This window comes from Bombina bombina, chromosome 3 (genome assembly GCF_027579735.1).
Source record: "Bombina bombina isolate aBomBom1 chromosome 3, aBomBom1.pri, whole genome shotgun sequence".
Lineage (NCBI taxonomy): Eukaryota > Metazoa > Chordata > Amphibia > Anura > Bombinatoridae > Bombina > Bombina bombina.
The window spans coordinates 101315224-101329570 of record NC_069501.1 but is presented as its reverse complement, the minus strand read 5'-3'; the positions used below and the strand labels follow the sequence as shown (position 1 = coordinate 101329570).

Genomic DNA, 14347 nt, shown 5'->3' with positions numbered 1-14347 from the left:
AGACGTTCCTTCTTTGAAGAAGGATTTGGACACAAGGATGGAACAACAATCTCTTGATTGATATTCCTGTTAGTGACTACCTTAGGTAAGAACCCAGGTTTAGTACGCAGAACTACCTTGTCTGAGTGAAAAATCAGATAAGGAGAATCACAATGTAAGGCTGATAACTCAGAGACTCTTCGAGCCGAGGAAATAGCCATTAAAAACAGAACTTTCCAAGATAACAATTTTATATCAATGGAATGAAGAGGTTCAAACGGAACACCCTGTAAAACGTTAAGAACTAAGTTTAAACTCCATGGCGGAGCAACAGCTTTAAACACAGGCTTGATCCTAGCTAAAGCCTGACAAAAGGCCTGGACGTCTGGATTTTCTGACAGACGCCTGTGTAACAAGATGGACAGAGCTGAAATCTGTCCCTTTAATGAACTAGCTGATAGACCCTTTTCTAAACCTTCTTGTAGAAAGGACAATATTCTAGCGATCCTAACCTTACTCCAGGAGTAACCTTTGGATTCGCACCAGTATAGGTATTTACGCCATACTTTATGGTAAATCCTTCTGGTAACAGGCTTCCTAGCCTGTATCAGGGTATCAATAACCGACTTAGAAAAACCACGTTTTGATAAAATCAAGCGTTCAATTTCCAAGCAGTCAGCTTCAGAGAAGTTAGATTTTGATGTTTGAATGGACCCTGTATCAGAAGGTCCTGTCTTAGAGGTAGAGACCAAGGCGGACAGGATGACATGTCCACTAGATCTGCATACCAAGTCCTGCGTGGCCATGCAGGCGCTATTAGAATCACTGATGCTCTCTCCTGTTTGATTTTGGCAATCAATCGAGGAAGCAGCGGGAAGGGTGGAAACACATAAGCCATCCCGAAGTTCCAAGGTGCTGTCAAAGCATCTATCAGAACCGCTCCCGGATCCCTGGATCTGGACCCGTAGAGAGGAAGTTTGGCGTTCTGGCGAGACGCCATGAGATCTATCTCTGGTTTGCCCCATCGTCGAAGTATTTGGGCAAAGACCTCCGGATGAAGTTCCCACTCCCCCGGATGAAAAGTCTGGCGACTCAAGAAATCCGCCTCCCAGTTCTCCACTCCCGGGATGTGGATTGCTGACAGGTGGCAAGAGTGAGACTCTGCCCAGCGAATTATCTTTGATACTTCCATCATTGCTAGGGAGCTTCTTGTCCCTCCCTGATGGTTGATGTAAGCTACAGTCGTGATGTTGTCCGACTGAAACCTGATGAACCCCCGAGTTGTTAATTGGGGCCAAGCCAGAAGGGCATTGAGAACTGCTCTCAATTCCAGGATGTTTATTGGAAGGAGACTCTCCTCCTGATTCCATAGTCCCTGAGCCTTCAGAGAATTCCAGACAGCGCCCCAACCTAGTAGGCTGGCGTCTGTTGTTACAATTGTCCAGTCTGGCCTGCTGAATGGCATCCCCCTGGACAGGTGTGGCCGATAAAGCCACCATAGAAGAGAATTTCTGGTCTCTTGATTCAGATTCAGAGTAGGGGACAAATCTGAGTAATCCCCATTCCACTGACTTAGCATGCACAATTGCAGCGGTCTGAGGTGTAGGCGTGCAAAAGGTACTATGTCCATTGCCGCTACCATTAAGCCGATCACCTCCATGCATTGAGCTACTGACGGGTGTTGAATGGAATGAAGGACACGGCATGCATTTTGAAGCTTTGTCAACCTGTCTTCTGTCAGGTAAATCTTCATTTCTACAGAATCTATAAGAGTCCCCAAGAATGGAACTCTTGTGAGAGGAAAAAGAGAACTCTTCTTTTCGTTCACTTTCCATCCATGCGACCTTAGAAATGCCAGAACTAACTCTGTATGAGACTTGGCAGTTTGAAAGCTTGAAGCTTGTATTAGAATGTCGTCCAGGTACGGAGCTACCGAAATCCCTCGCGGTCTTAGTACCGCCAGAAGGGCACCCAGAACCTTTGTGAAGATTCTTGGAGCCGTAGCCAATCCGAATGGAAGAGCTACAAACTGGTAGTGCCTGTCTAAGAAGGCAAACCTTAGATACCGGTGATGATCTTTGTGAATCGGTATGTGAAGGTAAGCATCTTTTAAATCCACTGTGGTCATGTACTGACCCTTTTGGATCATGGGTAAGATTGTCCGAATAGTTTCCATTTTGAACGATGGAACTCTTAGGAATTTGTTTAGAATCTTTAAATCTAAGATTGGCCTGAAAGTTCCCTCTTTTTTGGGAACCACAAACAGGTTTGAGTAGAACCCTTGTCCTTGTTCCGACCGCGGAACCGGATGGATCACTCCCATTAATAACAGATCTTGTACACAGCGTAGAAACGCTTCTTTCTTTATCTGGTTTGTTGACAACCTTGACAGATGAAATCTCCCTCTTGGGGGAGATAATTTGAAGTCTAGCAGGTAACCCTGAGATATGATCTCTAGCGCCCAGGGATCCTGAACATCTCTTGCCCAGGCCTGGGCGAAGAGAGAAAGTCTGCCCCCCACTAGATCCGGTCCCGGATCGGGGGCTCTCGGTTCATGCTGTCTTTGGGGCAGCAGCAGGTTTCCTGGCCTGCTTGCTCTTGTTCCAGGACTGGTTAGGCTTCCAGCCTTGCCTGTAACGAGCAACAGCTCCCTCCTGTTTTGGTGCAGAGGAGGTTGATGCTGCTCCTGTTTTGAAATTCCGAAAGGGACGAAAATTAGACTGTCTAGCCTTAGCTTTGGCTTTGTCTTGAGGTAGGGCGTGGCCCTTACCTCCTGTAATGTCAGCGATAATTTCTTTCAAACCGGGCCCAAATAAAGACTGCCCCTTGAAAGGTATATTAAGTAATTTGGACTTAGAAGTAACATCAGCTGACCAGGATTTTAGCCACAGCGCCCTACGTGCCTGTATGGCGAATCCTGAGTTCTTAGCCGTAAGTTTGGTTAAATGTACTACGGCCTCCGAAATGAATGAATTAGCTAGTTTAAGGACTCTAAGCCTGTCCGTAATGTCGTCTAGCGTAGATGAACTAAGGTTCTCTTCCAGAGACTCAATCCAAAATGCTGCCGCAGCCGTAATCGGCGCGATACATGCAAGGGGTTGCAATATAAAACCTTGTTGAACAAACATTTTCTTAAGGTAACCCTCTAATTTTTTATCCATTGGATCTGAAAAAGCACAGCTATCCTCCACCGGGATAGTGGTACGCTTAGCTAAAGTAGAAACTGCTCCCTCCACCTTAGGGACCGTTTGCCATAAGTCCCGAGTGGTGGTGTCTATTGGAAACATCTTTCTAAATATTGGAGGGGGTGAGAACGGCACACCGGGTCTATCCCACTCCTTAGTAACAATTTCAGTTAGTCTCTTAGGTATAGGAAAAACGTCAGTACTCGCCGGTACCGCAAAGTATTTATCCAACCTACACAGTTTCTCTGGTATTGCAACGGTGTTACAATCATTGAGAGCTGCTAAGACCTCCCCTAGTAATACACGGAGGTTCTCCAATTTAAACTTAAAATTTGAAATATCTGAATCCAATCTGTTTGGATCAGAACCGTCACCTACAGAATGAAGCTCTCCGTCCTCATGCTCTGCAAGCTGTGACGCAGTATCAGACATGGCCCTAGTATTGTCAGCGCACTCTGTTCTCACCCCAGAGTGATCACGCTTGCCTCTTAGTTCAGGTAATTTAGACAAAACTTCAGTCATAACAGTAGCCATATCTTGTAATGTTATCTGTAATGGCCGCCCAGATGTACTAGGCGCCATAATATCACGCACCTCCCGGGCGGGAGATGCAGGTACTGCCGCGTGAGGCGAGTTAGTCGGCATAACTCTCCCCTCGCTGTTTGGTGAAACTTGTTCAAATTGTACAGATTGACTTTTATTTAAAGTAGCATCAATACAGTTAGTACATAAATTTCTATTGGGCTCCACCTTGGCATTGGAACAAATGACACAGATATCTTCCTCTGAGTCAGACATGTTTAACACACTAGCAATAAACTTGCAACTTGGTTATAATCTTTTTTAGCAAAAACGTACTGTGCCTCAAAGAGGTACTAAACGATTAAATGATTAAATGACAGTTGAAATAATGAACTGAAAAACAGTTATAGCATCAAACTTTAAAACAACACAACTTTTAGCAAAGGTTTGTTCCCATTAGAAAAATAACAATAATTAAATTTGACATAAAAATTACAGAGCAACGTTTTTATTCACAGTCAATATAAAATTCTCACAGCTCTGCTGAGAGAATCTACCTCCCTCTAAAGAAGTTTGAAGACCCCTGAGATCTGTCAGAGATGAACCGGATCATGCAGGAAATATAAGAGTAACTGACTGGAATTTTTTGATGCGTAGCAAAGAGCGCCAAAAACGGCCCCTCCCCCTCACACACAGCAGTGAAGAGAAACGAAACTGTCATAATTAAAACCAACTGCCAAGTGGAAAATAATGCCCAAATATTATATTCACTCAGTACCTCAGAAATGTAAACGATTCTACATTCCAGCAAAAACGTTTAACATGATAAATACTTATTAAAAGGATTAGTGACTTTTAACAGAGTAGTTCCGGTGAAATACCATCCCCAGAATACTGAAGTGTATACATACATGTCATTATAACGGTATGGCAGGATTTTCTCATCAATTCCATTCAGAAAATAAAAACTGCTACATACCTCAATGCAGATTCATCTGCCCGCTGTCCCCTGATCTGAAGCTTTTACCTCCCTCAGATGGCCGAGAACAGCAATATGATCTTAACTACTCCGGTTAAAATCATAGTAAAAAAACTCTGGTAGATTCTTCCTCAAACTCTGCCAGAGAAGTAATAACACGCTCCGGTGCTATTGTAAAATAACAAACTTTTGATTGAAGTCATAAAAACTAAGTATAATCACCATAGTCCTCTCACACATCCTATCTAGTCGTTGGGTGCAAGAGAATGACTGGGACTGACGTAGAGGGGAGGAGCTATATGCAGCTCTGCTGGGTGAATCCTCTTGCATTTCCTGTTGGGGAGGAGTTATATCCCAGAAGTAATGATGACCCGTGGACTGATCACACATAACAGAAGAAAGGGCTTTTTGCGTGGCATTGCCCCAAAGTAACAGCTCTTTTGCCAGCCCTTAAAAGGGCTTTTTGCGGGGCATGCCCCAAAGAATTCAGCTCTTTTGCCAGCCCTTAAAAGGGCTTTTGGCAGGGCTTTGTCACAAAGTAAACTGCTCTTTTGCCTACAATCTACATCTCCCTACACCGCCGCCATCTATAATAAATGTATTAACCCCTAATCTAATCCCCCTACACTGCCGCCGCCTATATTAACTATATTAACCCTAATTATATTAGGGTTAATATAGTTAATATAGTTATTATATTATATATATTAACTATATTAACCCTAATTATATTAGGGTTAATATAGTTAATATCGTTATTATATTATATATATATATTAAGTATAATAACCCTATCTAACTCTAACATCCTAACTAAACTCCTATTAAAATAAATCTAATATTAATATTATTAATTAAAATATTTCTATTTAAATCTAAATACTTACCTATAAAATAAACCCTAAGATAGCTACAATATAATTAATAATTACATTGTAGCTATGTTAGGGTTTATATTTATTTTACAGGTAAATTGTTAATTATTTTAACTAGGTATAATAGCTATTAAATAGTTATTAACTATTTAATAGCTACCTAGTTAAAATAATTACCCAATTACCTGTAAAATAAATCCTAGCCTAAGTTACAAATACACCTACACTATCAATAAATTAAATAAACTACAAATATCTATCTAAAAATACAATTAAATAAACTAAACTAAATTACAAAAAAAAACAAATACTAAATTACAAAAAATAAAAAAAGATTACAAGATTTTTAAGCTAATTACACCTATTCTAAGCCCCCTAATAAAATAATAAACCCCCAAAATAAAAAACATTCCCTACCCTATTCTAAATTAAAAATAGTTCAAAGCTCTTTTACCTTACCAGCCCTTAAAAGGGCCTTTTGTGAGGGCATGCCCCAAAGAAAACTGCTCTTTTGCCTGAAAAAAAAACACAATACCACCCCCCAACATTACAACCCACCACCCACATACCCCTAATCTAACCAATCAGCCAATCAGATTGAACTTGAATCTGATTGGCTGATTCAATCAGCCAATCAGATTTTTCTACCTTAATTCCGATTGGCTGATAGAATCCTATCAGCCAATCGGAATTCGACGGACGCCATCTTGGATGATGTCATTTAAAGGTACCTTATTCGTCGTTCAGTCGTCGGCCGGGATGGATGCTCCGCGTTGGAGGAGCGAAGAATGAAGATTGAAGATGCCGCTTGATGGAAGATGCTGCCCGATGGAAGAAGACTTTGCTGCCGCTTGGAGAAAGACATCGCCGGGATGAAGAATTTTTCTTTGCCGCTTGATTGGACATCTCCCGGATCGGATGAAGAGCCCGGCGGGGTGAATACAAGGTAGGGAGATCTTCAGGGGGGTAGTGTTAGGTTTATTTAAGGGGGGTTTGGGTTAGATTAGGGGTATGTGGGTGGTGGGTTGTAATGTTGGGGGGTGGTATTGTGTTTTTTTTTTTCAGGCAAAAGAGCAGTTTTCTTTGGGGCATGCCCCCACAAAAGGCCCTTTTAAGGGCTGGTAAGGTAAAAGAGCTTTGAACTATTTTTAATTTAGAATAGGGTAGGGAATTATTTTTATTTTGGGGGTTTATTATTTTATTAGGGGGCTTAGAATAGGTGTAATTAGCTTAAAAATCTTGTAATCTTTTTTTTATTTTTTGTAATTTAGTGTTTGTTTTTTTTGTAATTTAGTTTAGTTTATTTAATTGTATTTTTAGATAGATATTTGTAGTTTATTTAATTTATTGATAGTGTAGGTGTATTTGTAACTTAGGTTAGGATTTATTTTACAGGTAATTGGGTAATTATTTTAACTAGGTAGCTATTAAATAGGTAATAACTATTTAATAGCTATTATACCTAGTTAAAATAATTAACAATTTACCTGTAAAATAAATATAAACCCTAACATAGCTACAATGTAATTATTAATTATATTGTAGCTATCTTAGGGTTTATTTTATAGGTAAGTATTTAGATTTAAATAGGAATATTTTAGTTTATAATATGAATTAGATTTATTTAATAAGAATTTAGTTAGGGGTGTTAGGGTTAGATAGAGTTAATATAGTTAATATAAATACTATAGTAACTATATTAACCCTAATATAATTAGGGTTAATATAGTTAATATATATAATGTAATAACTATATTAACTATAATATACTTAGGGTTAATATAGATAATATAGCTGGCGGCGGGGTAGGTAGATTAAATTAGGGGTTAATAATTTTAATATAGATGGCGGCGGTGTAAGGGGCTTATATTAGGGGTTAATACCATTAATATAGGTGCGGCGGTGTAGGGAGGGCAGGTTATAGGGCAAAAGAGCTGTTAACTTTGGGGCAAAAGGCCCTTTTAAGGGCTGGTAATAGAGTTTATTACTTTATGGATATTAGATTAGGGGTTAATAATATTAATATAGCTGGCGGCGGTGTAAGGGGTCAGATTAGGGGATAGATCAGGTAGATGGCGGCGGTTTTAGGGGCTCACAGTAGGGGGTTAGTTTATGTAGATGGCGGCGGTTTAGGGGTTAAATACTTTATTAGGGATTGCGGCGGGGGATCGCGGTTGACAGGTAGATAGACATTGCGCATGCGTTAGGTGTTAGGTTTTATTTAGCAGATTGCGGTTGACAGTTAGATATACATTGCGCATGCGTTAGGTGTTAGGTTTTATTTAGCAGATCGCGGTTGACAGTTAGATAGTTTAGCAGCTAGTTTAGAGAGTTACGGGGCTCCAATAGTCAGCGTAAGGCTTCTTACGGCTGCTTTTTGTGGCGAGGTGAAAATGGAGTAAGATTTCTCCATTTTCGCCACGTAAGTCCTTACGCTGTATATTGGATACAAACTGCGCGGGTTTGGTATACCTGCCTATGGCCCAAAAACTACGGGCGACGGCAGAAATATACGCGCGTAACTTCTAGGTTACGCGGTATATGTGATACCAAACCCGCGCAAATATTGGCGTTGCCAGCTTTTGCGGGCGACGATTTTTATCGGATCGACCCCTATATGCATAGCTGGTTAAATAATCCATAAATAGAAATTGCATTCTGAAAACGGTATATTTTCAGGCCATAACAAGTGGGTTTGAACTAAAAGCTCTGTGTCAAAACAATAGAAAAAACGGTAGTAATATATTTACTAAAGCCAATGATGGAAAATTATGACATCATCCCACTTCCCTATTCCGCTAACAAGGGGCAGAACTGCCATTGGTGCAGTGGCACCAGGGCCCAAGTACTGGGGTGGCCCGGAAGTGTGCAGAATGTCTATAATCCTGATGCAGGGAGCCTTTAATTAGTGCAGTTAGCAGGTCCAGTCTATCTATCTATCTATCTATCTATCCTCAAAATCGTTATACAGAGCAGATTCTATATTATTCTATATTATTCCTATTTCTTACTACGGAGTTACCTTTGGTGGCTTAGAAAAAAAAATGTGCACCAGGGTCCTCTATTGGGTAGGTCTGATTCCAGCCTTTAATTCTTTGTATCATATAAATATAGCACACATACATACATAATATATATTGTTCTCCCCTGGACCTTTTTAGCGGGTGCACCTCCCTGCGGATTTTACTGACCATCCGGCTAAAATTTTAGTCAATATTAAGCTAAAATATTAAAAATGTTCAATTTTTATTGCACAAATTATCATTAAATACATTTGTTAAAAGATGTGATTCATGTTTGCTTTGGATAGCTGAAATTTATATAATATTAGAAAATACTACACTGCCCTCACCCGGCTACTACATAATGCCACCTGGCTGGCAACATTCTCTGTATAGAACACTGATATATAAATATTATATTATATATTTATAATTATAAGGGCCAGATGGGACCCACATGGAACTGCACCCCTGGTAGTTATGTCTATAAAATAGTTTGATATAAATATCTGTTCTTGCCTCAAATAGAAAAATGAACTCCTACAGAAAATAAACCAGATGTCCAACTGCAATTAATGAAACTCAAAAGACATCAAGAACTTAATACCCATATAAACACACAAATACATTAAATACAATAAAAATAAATAAAATAAATGAAAGGAGAATGGCAAGATTGGACAATCATTTTTTTTATAACATTGATAGTATTTTGCAATGTTTCCTATTAATTTTACAAAAATTAAATTAAAATGATAGTTTGTGCAAGTAATTTTGATGCAACATGAAGAAGTAACGTGGGAGAGACCAGTATCAAGTGCTTAGCAGTTTTATACTAATGTTAATCTTGCGCACAGAAATAAGAAATTACTAAGCTTTTCCTCACATATGGATCATTTATTTTAATCGATGTAGTGCACGGTCTTCTTAATAAGTTATTTGTAAAGCGCTGACGCATATAAAGGACCTGCAGCTGCAATGCTTAATGTCACAAACACCGGTGATTGGTGTTACTGAAGGAGACATCAGAATACAGCCATGTGAAACTGGGGGAAGGCTGTGCAGTCGGTGTACTGTGCACGAGTTAATAAAACACCTTACTGCTATTGTAAAATGATTTGCTTCCTTTCCAGAGGAATAACGACCGAGCAGACATAGTCCTAGTGATGCAGTAGAGATTTTGCTTGACCTAAAACATCTCTTGAGTATCAAATGTGCGGGCTGCTTATATCTATATTCTGAGAGTGCTCAAAAACACAACATAATAATAAATAGTTAAAAAATTATTGTTCTAGAGAACATGTGATTTTTTTTCCGCTTGAACATGGGTTTATGGGTAAGGAGCATTAAAACTTTATTATCCAGCTACAGAGTCTTTAGTTGACCTTTTTCCACAGAATCCATCAGAAAACTGTGTTTCTACTGGAGAATGTGCGTGCTAAGGATATATAAATAAGGTTAAAAATACCTCAAACATTTACTTTTAAAATCTATTTTCAACACAGACTCCCTGATGCCAGTGCAGTACCGGTCAAGGTTACTTCAGACATAGCAGGGATGGAAGTATACAGCAAGAGAAAATCACTTTTGTCCTCAAAGGAGCTCTTCAGTGAATGGTTGGGCTGTGAAGCTAGGACAGTCTAGTCAAAATTACAATTTCTAAATCAGATAGGGCATGCAATTTTACACAACTTTCCAATTTACTTTTTTCATCAAATTTGCTTTGTTCTCTTTGTATTCTTAGTTGAACTAAACCTAGGTAGGCTCATAAACTGATTTCTAAGCCATTGAAGGCCGCCTCTTATCTAAGTGCATTTTGATAATTTTTCACAGTCAGATAGTGCTAATTCATGTGTGGCAAATAAATAACATTGTGCTCACTCCCGTGGAGTTACCTAGGAGTCGGCTAAAATGCAAGTCGGTCAAAAGAACTGAAATAAGGGGGCAGCCTGCAGAGGCTTAGATATGGAGTAATCACAGAGGTAAAAAGTGTATTAAAATAATCAAATTGGTTATGCAAAAATGTAATAAAGGGATAATCTATCTTTTTAAACTATAAAAATTCTGGACTAGACTGTCCCTTTAAACCAATCACAATAAACCAGCATCAATATAAGGTATACAATGTAATTCAATATCAAGCACATTGGTGAACACAGCTGAGAAACACACAAGACATGGGCCATTCAAATGTGTTCTGGCACAAACAACACAAGTATGTAGTAACGGTAGAGGTTTGTATTGTGTCAGGGAACAATATGTGCATGTAACTGTCACACCCCAGGCAGCCATATTGTTTGGAAATGCTATTCATAAAAGCAGCCGAATTGTCACAGCCACAAAAATCTGTGCCAAAACGCACATCAAAAATTCTTCATCTGCTTGTTCAAAACCTTAATCAGAAGCCATGGACCCAAATAGACCAAGAACAGTGGAACACACTGAAAAAGTAGCTATATGTGTTCTATGGTACTGATTCTACAACAACAATCACACATAAGTGTACTTTAAATGGAAACAGTTTCAAATATTTTTTTTATATACATGGAACATTTAAAAAAAAAAAAAATTAAGTACAATTTGTAATTCCTTTTAGAAATCTGTACACCATGATTATATGATTTTTCATGCACTATTACAAACTTTCAAATGGTTTTCACACAAAGCTAATCACTTGTTATATAGAAAATGTTATATTATTTTTAAGCAAAGCTCTCATTTTTTGCTGGTGTATAATCTTCCATACACATGAAAATGGTTGCATTTCTTTATGAAAAAGTAGTGCAGGTATTATCATTCTTTATATATTTAATATAGTCCTATTTATATTTATAACTGTTACTTATGCTATCCAAAGCACAAATTAAATGCCTAACAACATAAATTGATTTAATAATAATTTGTGCAATAAAAATTGAAATCATTGAATATAACTCATTTGTAGATTAATATTGGCTTACATTTTAGTCGAGTAGTCAGTAAAATCAACCTGGGTGTTGTGCCCATTAAATAGGTCCTGGAGATAACACTGATTATATTCATCCAGTAATTACAAAGCTCATAATAGCCAAATTCAGTACACATTGTACATGTGTATATGAAGTAGAGTTTCAGTGCTCCTGCATCGCCAGGGGAATACAGAGATGCCGGTGACGTCACCATGTACCAAGCCACAGAAACCTGGACGTACCAGGCAGGACCACAGGGCTTAAACAAGTTTATTTTTTATTATATTTTAAATTGTGCTTAATTTAGAAAATAGCAGGTGGTTCTCTTTCAAACAGTGTGTAGTTGGTGGTTTCTAGGGCTTAAAGTGAAAGTAAATTTTTAAGCTGTGCAACACATCTATTTAATCTTTATCACTAATATTTAAGGATCGCTATGTTTTTGTTTTTTTTTATAAAATTTGTCTTTATATTTTAAGACTATTTCCCTACCATTATCATCGTTGCTCCGCCCACCCTCTTCCTGTATTTCTTAGCCTTTACGTATAGAGTGATCCCACCCGCTCTATACATATTATAAATGCATGTTCATGATAACTGAAACCATTGCGCATGCGCCAAACGCCGATCAGGACTACAATGCGCATGCAATTTTATTCTCAACCAATCTTCAACGCGCATGCGTCAACCAATTTCGGAAACATAGTACTGAATGAATAGCAATAATGTATTCATTCAGTACTATGCAATTTGACAATATGAGGATCGCTACCAATAGGCTGTTCAGTATTAAAAAGATGACTTTCTTTCTCTGCTGAAAAAGTGAAGAAGCTGTGAGCATACGCTAATTGGGCACGTGCGTCAGAAATAACAGTGTGTAGAATAGAATTTGCACATGCGCACTTGATCTCATGTTAGAATGACGTAGCTTCACGGCCGCCGATCGGCCAGAAAGTCAATTGGATGAACATAAAACGTGACAAGGAAGTGTAATATGTTTCGAAAAACGGGATGATTTGAAAATAGTCAAATTATTACTTTATTTGCGTCGAAAATGGTATTTATAAATTGATTTGAGAAAAATGATGAATGAAACTCATATTATTTTTATATTACCTATGTAAATGTGCATAGCTGACCACCAAACTTTACTTTTACTTTAAAGGGCCATAATACCCAAATGTTTAAACACTTGAAAGTGATGCAGCATAGCTGTAAAAAGCTGATTAGAAAATATCACCTGAACATCTCTATGTAAAAAAGAAAGATATTTTACCTCAAAAGTTCCTCAGTAGCCACATCCCATTGTAAAGGATTTCTAAGCAGCATTTTAGTGTGTTTGTCCTGGGACATCTGAAGGGACTAGCATCGTGCACTCTCATATTATTTCACCAATCAGGTAAAGGAAGCTTACTATGAAATCTCATGAGAGTTAAGTCAAATCTCATGAGATCACAGTAAGAGTTCATGACCTCAGCACTGCTGATGCTGATTGGCTGCTGTTCATTTCTTCATTTTTTTTAATTTTTTTACCTGCAGCTGGGAGCAGCTGAGTATAACTTTTTACACAGAACTTACTCTGCTGAGCTGAGGAGATTGTGAGGTAAAATATCTTCCTTTTTTACATAGAGATGCTCAGGTGATATTTTCCTGTCAGCTTTTTACAGTTATACTGCATCAGTTTCAAGTGATTTAGCATGAGAGTATTATGTCCCTTTAAGGGAGCTGAGATTGAGGTTTTTTTAAATACCAACATCCTCATCCAACTCTCTTAAAGGGATATGAAACCCAAACTTTTTCTTTCATGAGTCAGATAGAGCATGCAATTTTAAACAACTTTCTAATTTACTTCTATTAGCAAATTTGTATTGTTCTCTTGGTATCTTTTGTTGAAAAGTTGGAACATCTGCTTTGGAGCCAGCCAATTCTGGAGCACTATATGGCAGCAGTTTTGCAAGAATGTTATCCATTTGCAAGAGCACTAAATGGCAGCACTATTTCCTGCGATGCAGTGCTCCAGATGCCTACCTAGGTATCTCTTCAACACAGAATATCATGGGAATGAAACAAATTTGATAATAGAAGACAATTTGAAACTTTTTAAAATTATAAGCTCTGTCTTAATCACAAAATATTTTTTGGGGGGTTTCATATCACTTTAAACTCATAACTCATAATTAGACATGCATGACATAGCACTACATTTTAAACAACTTTCCAATGTACTTCTATTATTTAATTTTCTTCTTTATCTTGTTATCCTTTGTTGAAGAGTTAATCGAGGTAATCTCAGGAGCAGCAAAGCACCTGGGTTCTAGCTGCTGATTGGTGGCTGAATATAGATACCAATAGTCTTTGGCTCACCCCATGTGTTCAGTTAGAAACCAGTAGTGCATTGCTGCTCCTTCATTTAATTAGACCAAGAAAATTAAGCAAATTTGATAATAAAAGTAAACTGGAAAGATGTAAAAAAAAAAATGTTTGTTCTACCTAAATCATGAAAGAAAACTGTTGTGTTTCATGTCCCTTTAAATACATTTTACACTTATATACCTATATAACAGGCCATCAAAAAGACCTAGGGCTCCCCCAGGACCCTTTGTTTTAAAGCTCAGAAGCCCCTCTTTAAATACAGCCCATGTATAAGTTTAATAGCCATGTGATCATTTTGTGTGAATAAATGTGTAAAGACAGTTGCATAACTATATCAAAAGGCCCTTATTTATATGAGCACAACCCCTTCTTTTCACTATAGAGTTTAGGGGGAAAAACACACACACTTTTGTTTATATCCTTGATTATTAACCTTTTGCGCCAAAATGGATGTAGGTACTATGTGACACAGTACTGTGTCCAACAC

At 38.2% G+C, this 14347-nt stretch overlaps 1 protein-coding gene across 1 annotated transcript in view; it reads right to left on the bottom strand.

Annotated features, from left to right (window-relative positions):
• The window catches only part of HLCS (holocarboxylase synthetase), a 507705-nt gene that overhangs the window by 93401 nt on the left and 399957 nt on the right, over positions 1–14347 (bottom strand). The window lies entirely within an intron of this gene.